Here is a 16,098-nt window from a genome sequence, read left to right on the forward strand (position 1 = left end):
TCAGGTATGCTAATTGTCAAGGGGAGATAATTAAATTCTCTCTTGTACGAGATGGTCATTGTCTGGCACGATTATTAGCTGTTACTCATCATACAAGTCTAATGTTAACCATATGCTGCACATGTACAGAAACTACTTCAATATTTGAGGAGCGGCGAGATGCTGTAAAGCTCCAGTGTGTAAAGATGATGATGTAGCTAGCCTTGAATACAGGCCAATGTCCAAGTCTGGACCAGAAACACAGCAGACACAAAGGCCAGAAAGGCAATACAGCAGAGGCAGCAGAGAAGGGAAAGCAAACAGGAATGTTAAGCCCCAGAGAAAGGATCAGCCTCTGAGGGAAAGCTTATTGGATTTTCAGCAATTGTTGTGTCATTTTATAGGTAAGTTCTGACATATTTTTTGCAAATTATAAGAGTTTTGGTGTTGTTGTTTTGTTAGATATTCTATTTGAAAGCACGTTTGGCTGTTTAAACAAACAACACAGTACCACAAAAAATATTGGGAAAAAACTTTGGGTTGATACATTTTGTGGCAGTTGCTAGTTTTTGGTTGTTAACTTTGGAATTGAAAAGAGCAATTTGATATATGCTTGCATAGTTTAGGTGGCTTGTGATGTGTGCTTTGCCTACTAGAAGAACCATGTGTGCGCAATTCTCAGGTCAACCGAGAATAGCTTCACTCTTCCGCTCCTTCTTACCCTAGCTTCACTAAAAACAGTCAATAGCCAAGCCCCAAACATACATGGATTGCTTTTCTGGAATTTTCTGCATAGACGTTTTGAAAAATTATATTGACCACATCTCTAAAGCATTCCAAATATTTTAAATTTAAAAAATTTGTTCAAGTAATGAGCTAAAACAGGTGAAAGACAATACAGTTCCTCATCCTTGACAAATAACAGTCCTGACCAGTCGGAAATATTACATGGATAGTCTTCAATTTCATTTGCCAGTACAATGGACCAAGATGCACCACAATAACACAATCGCATGTAAAACTAAAGAAAATGAGAAATAAAAAAACTATGGCTTGGGAGTAAGGCGCTAAACATATCAATGTTGCTGACGAGTTTGCTTTTTAGTTCACCGAGGTTGAAAGGTAACGCACAGCAGTAATCTAATGGATCTGTTCGCTGTAAATCTCAGTTGCTGTAAACAGCGCCAGGGATGAGAAAATGAACAACACAAAAAGGTGATAAGATTATGTACCGAGCAATAGAAGGAGGTGGTAGTAAGGAACAGTGAAAACATGGCACGTGACAATGTAAGTGGGTGGTAGCAAGGTACCAAGCAACAACGAGGGTGGCAACAACCTACTGAGCAACCTGAGAGCAGCCAAGAACCTGATTTATAAACTCAAATTTTCTATTCCCTAATGTGGACATCTGGGTTTGAGATTAAATGAATACCTGGTAAGGACCTGAACAGAGCATTGTCCAGAGTTGTAGTAGTAACAGTGCCAAAAGACCAGTTTTGATGGAGATTATCACAGACGAATTGAAATGCAGATTGAAAAACAGGCTTACTCTGCAAAATATGGTTAAACGGCCTTAGTGTCAATGATTTTGATAAAGTTCTCTTTTGTAGTGCTTTCATCACATATATGCAGGCTGGCCTTCGGCCATATCGCTGGCAATACCCATGGGGAAACTACAAGGTTCTGCTGTATTTGCTGGAACATCTTAGAGCCGTCTGCTGTTGTACATTTCCCAAAGGAAATAATGATTTATTTTCTGGTTTTGGTTTGTCTCTGTGTATGTGTGTGTACATGTTGTACGTATTCTTGTGTTACCTTTTGTTAACACTGATACAATACTTCACCAAAAATGTTCCTCAATAGAAACATTCCCCCTATCCCTCACTGTTTCTAAAATAATTGTATGACTCTTACAAATCAGGATAAGAGAATTACAATTAAAGCTGATGAAATATAGTTATGGAAGCATTAGACAAATAAACATTGTAACATTTATCCTGCCAACAAGCTCCTTTACACAATCCAAAAGCCACGATTAGCTTCATAATGTCAACATAAATAAATGTACTGTATCTATCAAGAGTGAAAGCTGAAAGAAAACACAAGCTAAAATTTATTATACTATTCATGCTCATTTTCTAGGCAAAATAAATCTCCTGCATTATTGTATATTATCCTACCTTCTTAGTCTATAGTGTGTTTTTCATTGGTGTTGAAGAAACAGAACTGAAACAAATCATTAAAATACTTTAAAAACACTGAACACTGACAGAGAAACCATTATAAAATACATTATAAATCAGTACAAAAGGGCAGATTATGCCAGTAAAATACTGTTTCAACTGCAAATAATTCAGCCAAACAGACATCATTTAAATACCTCATGTAAATATTTTTTTCCTGTACAAAATACTTACCTCAATATTGCTGGAAAACAGGTATCAACAAAAGAACTTATGCAGCTTCCCTACACTGCAGTTCGTCTGCAAAAAAAAAATCAGAAATTCCACATGAGACAGTGTGAAACAGAATATGTTGCCTGCCATTTATCTTGATGATCTATGCACCATATTATCCCAGTGAACACAGTACCTTCCTCACAGTCAAAGCTGCTCTCTTTGGCAACACTACAGCAGCGATGGTCATTTCCAGACAGCAGATTCACACAATTCCTCAATAAATGAAAGGTTCAGAAACAGAATTAGTCAGGTGGTATTAAAGAGAGAACCAAATAAGATAAAAGGAAACACATAACAGACATCTGTTTATGTTCTTTTTTTAAAAGAAAAGAACCCACACAATTAGTACAATGCCCTGAACTGGGAGTTCGGGATGCAAATGAATCTGCTACCAAACCAGCTGATGTGTTGGCTGGCTGCATCAAACCAATGTGTGAGAAGCAGTTCAAAGGAGATCACTCAACACAAACCATACAGCCACGGTTGCTTCATGAATTGTGATATCAATATTTTTGTTTTATTTTGAATTTATTCAAAGTACACAAATATAAACACAGCAGCAATTGAGAAGAACCTGTTTAAATTGGAGAAATTAACTTTCCCCTCTCAGGCAATTTTTCCACTGGATTTCCCCAGACTCTGCAGTATGATAGGATACTGTGGCTGGGAATTAAGCAGCAGATGCAGGATAGAGTTCTATACTGGTAGATTATTCAGCTCCATGGATCAGCGAAACAAACTATGAAAGATCACTTCTAATTTTATGCTAAATAAATGCAAGGAAGATTAGCGCTTCAGCCATATTTGTTTCTCTTTAACAGAACACTTTCTAGTGGGGGAGGGGAAGGAACAGAAGCTGATATGCTCACTTGCACATGACATTTTATGTATATGTATTCATGGAATTCAATACAATGAATCTTTCTGTAATAGTTTCATAATTCTGAACATTACAGTGTATTTGGAAAGTCCAGTGAATCATTTTGTACAGTCTCAGAAGGACCACGATGCAAATCAAATGGATTTACTTTGGCTACAAAAATATTCATTTTTTTTCTAGTTGAAAACCTAAGAGATGTAATCTGCCAATACCAAGCTATGACAAATATGCTGTCTTGTGAGTGAACCACAACTCATTTTAGCTTCTCTCCAGTCAACTTCTCCCTTGGAGAAATTTACCATACAACACAGCAAACAAATACATAACTTCTCTCTGTGTGGGACACTAATCAACAATTTCAAAAGCGTATGTGATATAACGGGATGGCTAGTTCCTATTTGGATTGGATTGGATTTGTTTATTGTCACATGTACCGAGGTACAGTGAGAAGGATTTATCTGTGAGCAGCTCAACAGATCATTCAATACATGAAAAGAAAAAGGAAATAAAAGAAAATACATAATAGGGCAACACAAGGTACACAATCAAACTACATAAGCACTGGCATCGGATGAAGCATACAGGGGTGTAGTGTTAATGAGGTCAGTCCACAAGAGGGTCGCTTAGGAGTCTGGTAACAGCGGGGAAGAAGCTGTTTTTGAGTCTGTTTGTGCATGTTCTCAGACTTCTGTATCTCCTGCCTGATGGAAGAAGTTGAAAGAGTGAGTAAGCCGGGTGAGAGGGGTCTTTGGTTATGCTGCCCGCTTTCCCCAGGCAGCGGGAGGTGTAGATGGAGTCAATGGATGGGAGGCAGGTTCGCGTGATGGACTGGGCTGTGTTCACGACTCTGAAGTTTCTTGTGGTCCTGGGCCGAGCAGTTGCCATACCAGGCTGTGATGCAGCCAGATAGGATGCTTTCTATAGTGCATCTGTAAAAGTTGGTAAGAGATAATGTGGACATACCGAATTTCCTTAGTTTCCTGAGGAAGTAGAGGTGCTGCTGTGCTTTCTTGGTGGTAGCGTCGACGTGGGTGGACCAGGACATATTTCTGGTGATCTATACCCCTAGGAATTTGAAACAGCTAACCATCTCAACCTTGGCCCCGTTTATGCTGACAGGGCTGTGTACAGTACTTTGCTTCCTGAAGTCAATGACCAGCTCTTTAGTTTTGCTGGCATTGAGGGAGAGATTGTTGTCGCTGCACCACTACATTAGGTTCTCTATCTCCCTCCTGTCTTCTGACCTATCGTTATTCGAGATCCGGCTCACTATGGTCGTATCGTCAGCAAACTTTTAGATGGTGTTGCAACCAAATCTTTCCACGCAGTCATGTGTGTACAGGGAGTAGAGAAGGGGGCTAAGTACGCAGCCTTGCGGGGCCCCGGTATTGAGGACTATTACGGAGGAGGTGTTGTTGTTTATTCTTACTGAGTGGGAGGTAATTCAGAGTGAAATGCCCAGAATTGGAGGACAAGTTAGCCTGTTTTATTCCCAAAAGTTCGCATGCAGAACAGCAGCACCAGCTGAATATTTCTTTTTAATAAATTTTTAAAAATAAATTTAGAGTACCCAATTAATTTTTTGCCTATTAAGGGGCAATTTAGTATGACCAATCCACCTAGCCTGCACATCTTTGAGTTGTGGGGGTGAAACCCACGCAAACACGGGGAGAATGTGCAAACTCCACACGGATAGTGACCCAGAGCCGGGATCGAACCTGGGATCTCAGTGCCGTGAGGCAACAGGGCTAACTCACTGCGCCACCATGCTGCCCTATCAGCTGAATATTAAGCACATATGACCTACCTGCCTAATTGAATAATAAATTGTGGAAACCCTAAAATCTGGAGAGATAAAAAATAATCAAAGAATTTTGATAAAAGAGGGAACATAAATATTCCCCAAACATTGTCCAATGCTTATGCAAATACAACTTCTTTAAGACCCATGGCTTTTTAAAACTGTCTGTTTTAAAACATGTATTTTATTACAAACTTGTATCAAAGCAGGTTACAGCAAGTAAACACCCTGGGAAACATACTTCCCAACAATCAACTATACAGTTTGTCCAGATTTTTCCCCTTTTTCACCCCCACCCCCCTGCGACAAATAGCTCCTCAAACACGGTCACAAACATCCCCCACCTTTTCTCAAACATCCCCACTGAGCCCCTTAACTCGTATTTTACTTTCTCTAACCGCAGGAAGTTGTACAGGTCACCCAACCAAGCCGCTACCCCCCAGTGGCGATGCCGACCGCCACTCCAGCAAAATCCGTGCAATCAGAGAGGCGAAGGCCAAGACATCGGCCTTCCTCCTCTCCATGAGCTCCAGCTTCTCTGAAACCCCAAATATCACCACCAAATGGTCTGGGTCCACATCCTCCTCCACTATCCTGGCTAAGACAGCAAACACTCCCGCCCAGAATCTTCCCAAGCTTTCGCAACCCCAAAACATGTGCGCGTGATTCACTGGCCCCCGCTCACACCTCTCACACTCATCTGCTACTCCCTGAAAGAACCCACTCATTCTCTCCAGAGTCATATGCACCCGGTGCACCAGCTTAAACTGTATCAGGCTCATCCTTGCACAAGAGGAGGTCCCATTTACCCTTCGCAGTGCCTCACTCCATACTCCCCAATTGATCTCCATTCCCAACTCCGCTTCCCATTTCTCCTTAATCTTCACCACCCGCTCACCTCCCTGCTCCCCCAGCCACTTATATATATCCTCAATTTTTCCCTTCCCTTCCACATCTGAAGCAGCAGTTGATCCAGCTGGGTGTATCCCGGCAGCTGAGAAAACCCCCGGCTCAAACCCATGATTCTCGCACAGCGCCGTTAGCACCGACATTTCTTCCATCCTAAAATGTCTCCTCAGCTGATTCCATGGGCGGAATTCTCCGCTCCCGCGCAGCATCGGGAAGGCCATCGTGAACTTGGCCGAGTTTCACGACAGCCTCGGAGCCCGCTCCTCGCACCCTATTCACCCCTCCCCAGGGGGCTAGGAACCTCGGCCGCCGGGCCTTGACGTGACGGCGGCGCCTAAGTGACGTCAGCTGCGCATGCGCAGGTTGGCCGGCTCCAATCCGTGCATGCGCGGTTGCCGTCTTCCCCTCCGCTGCTCCGCAAGTCGTGGCGGCTTGATCTTGCGGGGCGGCGGAGGGGAAAGAGTGCGTCTCTTGGAGACACCGGCCCGACGATCGGTGGGCACCGATCGCGGGCCAATCCCCTCCCGAGCACGGCCGTGGTGCTCACTCCCCTCTCCGCCCCCCACAAGCCACAAACAAAACTTTGGCGCCATGTTCACGACGGCAGTGACCAGGTGTGGTTGCCGCCGTCGTGAACCGGTCGGGAACGTCAGGCCGCTCGGCCCATTCGGGCCGGAGAATCGCTGGTCGCCGTAAAAAACGGCGAGCGCCGATTCTCTGAGCGGGGGTGGGAGAATCGCGGGGGTGGCCAGGGCTGCGTGTCGTGAGTCGCCCGACCCTCCCGCGATTCTCCCACCCGGCGTGGGGAGCGGAGAATCGCGCCCCATATCTTCACCGTGGACTGCACCATAGGGCTCCCTGAATACCTACTCGGAGCCATTGGCAATGCTGCCGTCACCATAGCCCTCAAACTAGACACCTTACAAGATTGCTTCTCCATCCTAAGCCACACAACCCTTTCTGCTTCCCACCACTGCTGCATCTTGCCCACATTCACCGCCCAATAATAATGAAGCAGGTTCAGCAACACCAACCCCCCCTCCTGCTGCCTCTGCCTCAGGGTTTTCCCCACTCTCAGCACCTTCCCCGCCCCCCATACAAAGTCCGAGACAATCATGCTCACTTTCCGAAAATAGGCCTTTGGTAAAAAGATCGGGTGAGCCTGAAAGATAAACAAGAACCTCGGCAGAATATTAATCTTCACCCACCTGGACCCTCCCCGCCAAAGATAACTGCAATGTATCCCACCTCCTAAGATCCTCCCTGGCCTCCTTCACCAGCTCCGTTAAGTTCCACTTATGGAGCCCCGTCCATTTACCTCACTACCTAAATCCCCAAATACCTAAATCTATTCCTCGCTACCGTAAATGGCATCCCCCCTAAATTAGCCCGCTGTGCCAGCTCTTTCACTGGGAATACCTCGCTTTTCCATACATTCAGCTTGTACCCCGAGAACCCTCCAAATCTCCCCAACAGGCCCATAATCCTTCCCATGCTCTCCAACGGATCCAAAACATACAGCAAGAGGTCATCGGCATAGAGCGACACCCGATGCTCCCTCTGTCCCCTCATTATGCCACTCTGCCGGCCCCGAGAGCCATCGCCAATGGCTCTATGGCCAGCACAAACAGCAGCGGCGACAGAGGGAACCCCTGCCTTGTACCCCTGTGTAAGTCAAAGCTTCGCGAGCACATATCATTTGTCCTCACCCTCGCTCTTGGCACCACATACAGCAACCGCAACCATGTCACGAATCTGGGCCCAAACCTAAACCTTCCCAAAGCTTCGAACAAGTACCGCCACTCCACCCAATGAAATGCCTTCTCCGCGTCAATGGACACCACGACCTCTGGTACCAGAGCCCCCGACGGATTCATCACAACATTCAACAGCTGCCTTATATTACTCGCGAGCTGCCTGCCCTTCACGAAGCCTGTTTGATCTTCTGCAACCAAGCCCCAGGACACAGTCCTCCATCCTCCCCGCCAACAACTTAGCCAATACTTTCACATCCGTGTTCTATACGACCCACATTCCATTGGATCCTTCCCTTTTTTGGGATGAGTGTGATTACTGCCTGCTTCATTGTCTCTGGCAACTCCCCCGTCTCCAGTGCTTCATTAAACGCCCCCAACAGATGTGGTGCCAGGTCCGCTGCAAATTCCTTATAAAATTCCGCCGGGTACCCATCCGGCCCAGGGGCCTTCCCCGACTTCATACCCCTGATACTATCCAGCACCTCTCTCAGCCCCAGGGGCTCCTCCAACGCCTGCCCCTTTAGCTTCCTCCACCTGGGCTAATTCCAGCTCGTCCAGAAACCGTCCCATATCCCCCTCCTCTCCCCCCGAATCCACCTCAAAGTCCCTGGTAATACTCTGTAAATGCCTCATTATCTTCCCTGGCTCCGACACCACATCCCCAGCCCATATCTTCAATATTTCCCTGGACGCAGCCTGCTTCCTCAGCTGGTGCGTCAGCATGCGGCTTGCCTTCTCCCCAGACTTATATTGCATCCCTCTTGCCCTACGCAGTTGCCCTACTGCCCTCCCCATTGTCAGACTGTCAAACTGCCCCTGCAACTTTTTCCTCCTCGCCAATCCCTCCCATGGTGGGCAGCTCAAATATTCCCTGTCCACCCCCACTATCTTGCTCACTAGACGGTCATGTTCCACTTTCTTGTTATCCGCATGAACCATAAACAAAATAATTTCTCCCCGGACCACTGCCTTCAGTGCTTCCCAAAAAATGCCCGCCGACACCTTCCCATTCTGATTCAACTGCACATAATCCCTAATCGGCAACCGCATCTTATCACAAAAACCTCCACCGCCAACAACCCTGAGTCATACCTCCACCCCGGCCTCTGCTCTCGTCCCGAACTAAACCGAGATCTCCAGCCAGCGGGGTGCATGGTCCAAGATAATTATCCCCGCATACTCTGACCCCTCCACCCCAACCAAAGTCTCCCGACTAACTACAAAGTAGTCAATTCTCGAATACACCTTATGGATTGTGAGAAGAAAGAATATTCCCTTCCCCCAGGTTCTATAAACGGCATGGGTCCACCATTCCCATCCTCTCCATAAAGCCCCCCCCCCCCCAACTCCCTTGCTATTTGTACCCTACCCATCGACCTGGAGCTTGACCTATCCACCCTTGGCTCCAGGACACAGTTAAAATTTCCTCCCATGATCAATTGGTGCTTGGCCAAATCCGGGATTGCCAGCAACACCCTCATAAAACCCACATCATCCCAATTTGGGGCATACACATTTACCAACACTACGGGTGCCCCCTCCAATACCCCACTCACATACCCCACATACTCCAATACCCCCCTCACATACTCCAATACCCCACTCACATACCCCACATACTCCAATACCCCCCTCACATACTCCAATACCCCACTCACATACCCCACATACTCCAATACCCCACTCACATACCCCACATACTCCAATACCCCCCTCACATACCCCACATACTCCAATACCCCACTCACATACCCCACATACTCCAATACCCCACTCACATACCCCACATACTCCAATACCCCCCTCACATACCCCACATACTCCAATACCCCACTCACATACCCCACATACTCCAATACCCCACTCACATACCCCACATACTCCAATACCCCACTCACAGTCACATATCTCCCACCCGGATCCCTCACCTCCTTTGCACTCACCCCTTCCTTAACCTAACCTTATCCTTCACATGGAGGTGTGTCTCCTGCAGAAGGACAACCCCCGCTTTCAAGCTCCTGAGGCACACAAACACCCGTCACCTTTTAATCGGCCCATTCAGTCCCCGGACTTTCCACCTTATCAGTCTTACCGGAGGCTTGCGCCTCCAATTCCCTCTACTGTCTGTCATCTTCCCCATTTAACTCCCACCCACTTAATTCCACCTTATACCTAGCCCATCCCAGATGGCCCCTTTCTCTGCCCTTGACCATGTCATCTCTCACCCCCTGCCATGTCGCAGAAACCTCCACCCTTTCCCCCTTCCATTTCTTCCCCTCCCCCCACTTCCCCTTTCCACCCTCCCCCCGGCCACCCCTCTTTGCCTTCTCCCCCACCATTTCACTTCCATTCACCAGCATAACCTGCTAGCGCGGCTGCCCCTGCCCAAAGGCACCTCCTGATGACATCCCCCTCCCTCTCCCTCCCCCTCCCCCCACCCCTCAGCTCAAGGAAGAAGGATCCCTACTGACCTTACCCTCCTCCACCCAAACAAGAACTTTTCCTGAACTCCAGGCAGCCATCTCCAAAAGCAAACAACAAATGTTAAACACAAACAGTCCCAAACAACAGGAGGGGGGATGTGAACATCCATCCCCCCATAAACGTTTACCCCTATAACTCAACGTTGACCAGCAAACCTCCTCCCCCCTCAAAAAAAGGCGAAAATCCCCCATTCCATACAAACACATCAAACATGCTCCCGACCATTACAAAGTGCCAGCACCCTGGTTCCCAAGCATTGTCCGCTCAGTTCTCCCCCACTTTATGCTCCTTAATGAAGCCTTCGGCCGCTTCTGGGGTCTCAAAATAATACTCCCGGCCTCCGAACGTCACCCATAATTTTGCCAGATAGAGCACCCCCAAACCGGATCTGCTGCCGGTACAGCACCGCCTTGGCCTTGTTGAAACCTGCCTGCCGTTTTACCAACTTGGCTCCGATGTCCTGATAAATTCGGATGTTATTTCCCTCCCAGTCGCAGGTACGCTTCTCCCTGGCCCACCATAGAATTTTCTCTTTCTCCACAAATTTATGGAGTCTCACGATCACTGCCGCGACGACTTCCCAGCTCTAGGCTTCTGCCTCAGGGACCTATGCTCGGTCCACTTAGGCGCCTTATCTAGCACCCCTTCTCCCACTAGCCCTGCCAGCATCTTCGAGACATACCTCGTGGCACTCACACATTCCACTCCTTCAGGCAGGCCCCCTATTTGCAGGTTCTTTCTTCTTGAGGTATTCTCCTGCTCCTCCACCTTTGCCCTCAACGTTTTACAGAGGTCTCCTAGGAGCCCCACCTCCGCCTCCAGAGCCACCACATGATCACTGTGGTCCGAGATCACTCCTTCGATCTCCCGAATCTGTAACCCCAGCACCTCCAAACACCTCTCCACCCGTTCCAGAGAACTCATCAGGGGTGCCACAGCTTCTGCAATGGCCTTTGCATGATCCTCATGCATTTCCTTTCTCTGTTTATGGAATTCCTCCTTGATAAAAACCATCAATTCCTGTATTTGGGGCTTTCCAGCTTGCCCCACCCTTGTCTGCATGTTGGAAGAGACTGTCTGTGCAGCACAAGACTGTTTCAACTTTCCAGCCAAATCTCGCACTGTTTTCTGCTGGGTCTGGTGATCAGAAGACATACCACTCCGGGGTAAACTACTCCTCTAACATTCGCCAATGCCTTTCATCAAAATTCCACCCAGTTCTGTGTAAAGAGAGCTCTTTTCTGTAACTTTAAGCAGGAGCAGCCCTGTATGTGACCATTCACTCCATGGTCACAACCGGAAGTTGTTTTTAAAAAACTTTCTAATAGCAAAACCAAAAGTGCCAAATGTTTCCCTCAATTCTCTTTCTTCCTGTATTTTGCTTAGTCTGTCCAGCCCCTTGCAATAGAGATATTTCAGTACAACGTACAAGCAGCTAAGTAATGATCGTTCATCTTCATAAAGACACAATGGCAGTGAACCTCATACAAATGTAGAAGATGCACTGCATCAAGTTTATGTATTGTCAAAATGGAAATTTTATAGCAACTTGCCTGACCTCAGGCCATCTCAAACTGCTTCACAGCGTATGAACTACTTATGAATTGTAGTCACCATCTTAATGTCATGTAAACTCAATTGATCCACCAGGATTTTAAGTACAATGTAGAAAACCTGTGATTTCATTTTGTGTCCTATCTCAGTGGTTAATAGAGTAGATTTAATAAGTGAAATATAATGACAACTGCAGTGCTTACTTTCCACCAATGAATTTTTTGGGTGAATCTTATGGGTCTTAGTGTAAATGCTGGATGGATTTCTTCATCCCTCGAATTGCATTTCAACTCAGTAAAAGAATATTTTGAATCACCACTTACAAATCTTTATACGATTTTCAGAATATCTTTGCATCATGTTAAATATTGGTCAAAGCATGTTATTTGATAGGTTTTAAAAGATAAAAATGTCTTGGTTTATTGAGAATGCATTGTGTTTCAGCTAGAATTAAGGAAAATTAACTGTTACTGCACAATTGTGAAAACCTACCTATTTGACAGAATCATAAATAATTATTGCAAGGGAATAATGAACAGAAATTACATTGTTGTAACATGGAGAACGTGACACATTTAAGAGCATTTTATCAATTCCAGTCTCATTCTCAAGTAGTCCTACCATGACCACCACTTTTTATGTACTCACCAATACCATATAGAATCATAGAATTCCTACTGTGCAGAAGGCGCCATTCAGCCCATCGAGTCTGCACCAACCCTCCGAAAGAGCACCCTAAAGTAGGGCCAATTCCCCACCTAACCTTTGGACACTAAGAGGAAATTTAGTATGGCCAATTGACCTAACCTCCACATCTTTGAACTGTGGGAGGAAACTGGAGCACCCAGAGGAAACCCACACAGACATGGGGAGAACATACAAACACCACATAGTAATCAAAAATTGGTGTAATATCCTTCATGGGACCTACTGGATGGGAATGCTCATCTTCCCCATGCTTCTTGCGGAGTACGAGCTACCCCGCTAGTGGCAGGGCATCTCAATTACTCAGTACATTTAAAGTCTGCTAAAAGGCACTGACCAGAAGGAACCTGGTAGGGGTTTATCAGGAAGTGTATATATTTTGTTCGTAAATAAAACACTGCCTTTATTTTTACACGGTGTGGACTCCCTGTGCCCTTCTTAAAATCAGAATCGAACCCGGGTCCCCGGTGTTGTCAGGCAACAGTTCTAACCACTGTGCAACCTAAAAATTTAATGCCAGATTTATATTGACTTCCAAATTTCACCATTTGCCATGGTGGGATTTGAACCCAGATCCCCAGAGGATTGTGCTGTCACTTTGCGTTGTTAAGCCAGTGACATGGCTGAATTTTATTTTCATAATTTTGCAGTATATGGCTTTTGCTGGCTAGGCCAGAATGTATTGCCCTTCAGAAGGTGGTAGTGAGCTGCCTTCTTGAACCGTTGCAGTCCTTGAGGTGTAGGTACACCAGAGTGCAGTTAGGGAGGGAATTCTAGGATATTAACCCAGCGAAAGTGAAGGAACAACAAGATATTTCCAAGTCAGGATGGTGAGTGCCTTGGAGACAAGTCTCCAGGTGGTGGTGTTCCCAGATATCTGCTGCTCTTCCCTCATCCTTCTAGTTGGTAGCATTCATGGGTTTGGAAGGTGCTGCCTGAAGAACCTTGGTGAGGTTCTGCAGAGCATCTTGTAGATGGTAAAACACTACTGCTACTGTTCGTCGGCAGTGGAAGGAGAGACTGTTTGCAGAAGAGGGTAGCAATCATGTAGGCTACTTTGTCTTGGATGATGTGGGTTTCTTGAGTGTTGTTCGAGCAGCACTCATCCAGGCAAGTGGAGTTTATTCCATTACACTACTGACTTGCGCATTGTAGATGGTAGGTATGCTTTGGGGAGAGGGGGGGAGTTACTTTCAGCAGGACTCCTAACCCTTAGCCTGCTCTGTAACCACACTATTTATATGGCTAGTCCAGTTCAGTCTCTGATCAATGGTATCTCCCAGGATGTTGATGGTGGGAGAATTTAGCGACAATAATGCCACTGACTGTCAAGGGCCAATGGTTAGATCCTCTCAATAATAATAATCTGTATTATTGTCGCAAGGAGGCTTACATTAACACTGCAATGAGGTTACTGTGAAAATTCCCTCGTCACCACATTCCGGTGTCTGTTCGGGTACACGGAGGGGGAAATTCAGAACGTCCAAATTACCTAACAGCATATTTTTCGGGACTTGTGGGAAGAAACCGGAGCACCCGGAGGAAACCCACACAGTCATGGGGAGAGCATGCAGACTCAGGCAGTGACCCAAGTGGGTATCTAACCTTGGACCCTGGTGCTGTAAAGCAACAGTGCTAACCACTGTGCAACCATGCCACCAGAGATGGTCAATGTTCGGCACTTATACGGCATGAATGATACTTGCCACTTGTCAGCCCAAACTTGTATAGTGACCAGGTCTTTCTGCATTCCATCAGCAAATTTCCCTCATGAAGTTTTAAAACTGCACCTTTGAGATTATATTGGCACACAAATTAGCATCCACTCCTCCCTCCAAATTCTGGCACTGAACACTTTCTAGACTGATTAAAAAGATACTCCTTTTCTGACTGAAGGCCCAACATGACCATAGCAGATCCGCTATAACTATACTCACAGTTACAACTATTCATTCAAATGGCACCTTTAACAAAGTAAAATGTCCCACAGGATTATCAAACAAACTTGGCACCTATCCGTGTAAGATATTTTAGGACAGAGGACCAAAAACCAGAGTTAAAGAGTTAGGTTTTAAGGAGTGTCTTAAGGGAGGAGAGAGAGGTAGCGGTGATGAGGGTTTTCCAGAGCTTCGGGTCTCAGCACCTTAATGCACAGCTGCTGATGGTGGAGCAATCTCAATCCACAAGTGGCCAGAATTAGAGGTATATAGATAATTTAGAGAGTTGTAGGTTTGGAGTAGATTAGAGATAAGGGGCAGAATTTTATGGTCCCCACCAGCAGATTTGCATGGTGGAGGACCCATTAAAATTCTCAGATGGTCTTCCCATTGCCCTCCTACCCGTGCCCAGCCTGTTCATAATTTCACAGAGCAGACGAGGCTTTGAGAAGCCGGCCGGATCAGCTCTCGCTCGACTAAGGCATTTTAGTGGCTACTTAAGTGCTGCTTCTCACCCACCTTCAGGTCATCCAACTTGAGCCGCTGGCAGAAAGGGAGGGGGCGGCATGCTCAAAGCCCCCTTTCACACTAGGTACAAACCTCACCCTCTACAAGGTCTGCCCCTCATGGGTGATCCCCCCCCCCCCCCAAAAAAAAACCACCGTCCTCACTTCTCCATCTCACCAACTCTCTCTCCCATTCCTCCGGGCCTCATTACCCTACTCTGCTGTGAAGCCCTCTGCTTGCAGTCCCAGTCCTGGTCACTGCTACCACTGATCCTGCTGGGACTATCGACTGGCCAGGAGTGCTTTCGAATAATGAAGTCAAAAGACACAAACAAATGAATGAGGATTTTAGTAGCAAATGAACTGAGGTGAGGCAGAGTTGGGTGGTGTTACAGAGATGGAAATGTGTTCTCAGTGACGGCACAGATTTGTGGTTAGAAGTTTATCTAGGGAACAGGCAATTCTGGATTTGGTGATGTGTAATGAGGTAGACTTGATTAGGGAACTTAAGGTGAAGGAATCCTTAAGGAGCAGTGGCCACAATATGATAGAATTTACCCTTCAGTTTGAGAGGGAGAAGCTTAAACCATATGTAACGGTCTTAAAATTAAATAAGGGTAACTACAAAGACATGAGGGAGGAGCTTGCCAGAGTTGATTGGAAAAGGAGCCTACCAGGGAAGACAGTGGAACAACAATGGCAGGGGTTTTGGGGGTTATTTGGGAAGCACAACAGAAATTCATCCTGAGGAAGAGGAAACATGCTAAGGGAAGGACAAGGCATCCATGGCTGACGAGGGAAGTCAAGGACAGCAGAAAAGCAAAAAAAAAAGCATACAGAGTGGCGAGGATTAGTGGGAAGCCGGAGGATTGGGAAGCCTTTCAAAGCAAGCAGAGGACAACTAAAAAATAAATAAAGGGGGAGAAGATTAAATAGGAGTTCAAGTTAGCTAGTAAGATAAAGGAAGATAGGAAGAGTTTTTTCAATATATAAAAGGTAAGAGAGTGGCAAAAATAGGCATTGGACCACTGGAAAATGTAGCTGGAGAAGTAATAATGGGAAACAAAGAAATGGCAGACAAACTGAATAGTTACTTTACATCAGTCTTCATGGTGGAAGACATCAGT

At 46.1% G+C, this 16,098-nt stretch overlaps 1 protein-coding gene across 16 annotated transcripts in view; it reads right to left on the minus strand.

Annotated features, from left to right (window-relative positions):
- The window catches only part of pak5 (p21 protein (Cdc42/Rac)-activated kinase 5), a 368,873-nt gene that overhangs the window by 192,391 nt on the left and 160,384 nt on the right, over nt 1–16,098 (minus strand). For 4 of the 16 annotated variants that reach the window (XM_038806520.1, XM_038806502.1, XM_038806511.1 and 1 more), the window contains exons 2-3: nt 2,397–2,462; nt 2,160–2,205 (exon numbers count right to left, since the gene is read on the minus strand). The exons of 6 other annotated variants lie outside the window; for them this stretch is intronic. The gene's annotated coding sequence lies outside the window, so the exon portion shown is untranslated. Of the gene's footprint in view, nt 1–2,159; nt 2,206–2,396; nt 2,463–2,571; nt 2,627–16,098 lie in introns of those variants that run through there. 6 more of the 16 variants (XM_038806563.1, XM_038806553.1, XM_038806573.1 and 3 more) reach the window with 3 other exon arrangements.

Source organism: Scyliorhinus canicula, chromosome 1 (assembly GCF_902713615.1).
Source record: "Scyliorhinus canicula chromosome 1, sScyCan1.1, whole genome shotgun sequence".
NCBI classification, from domain to species: Eukaryota; Metazoa; Chordata; class Chondrichthyes; order Carcharhiniformes; family Scyliorhinidae; genus Scyliorhinus; species Scyliorhinus canicula.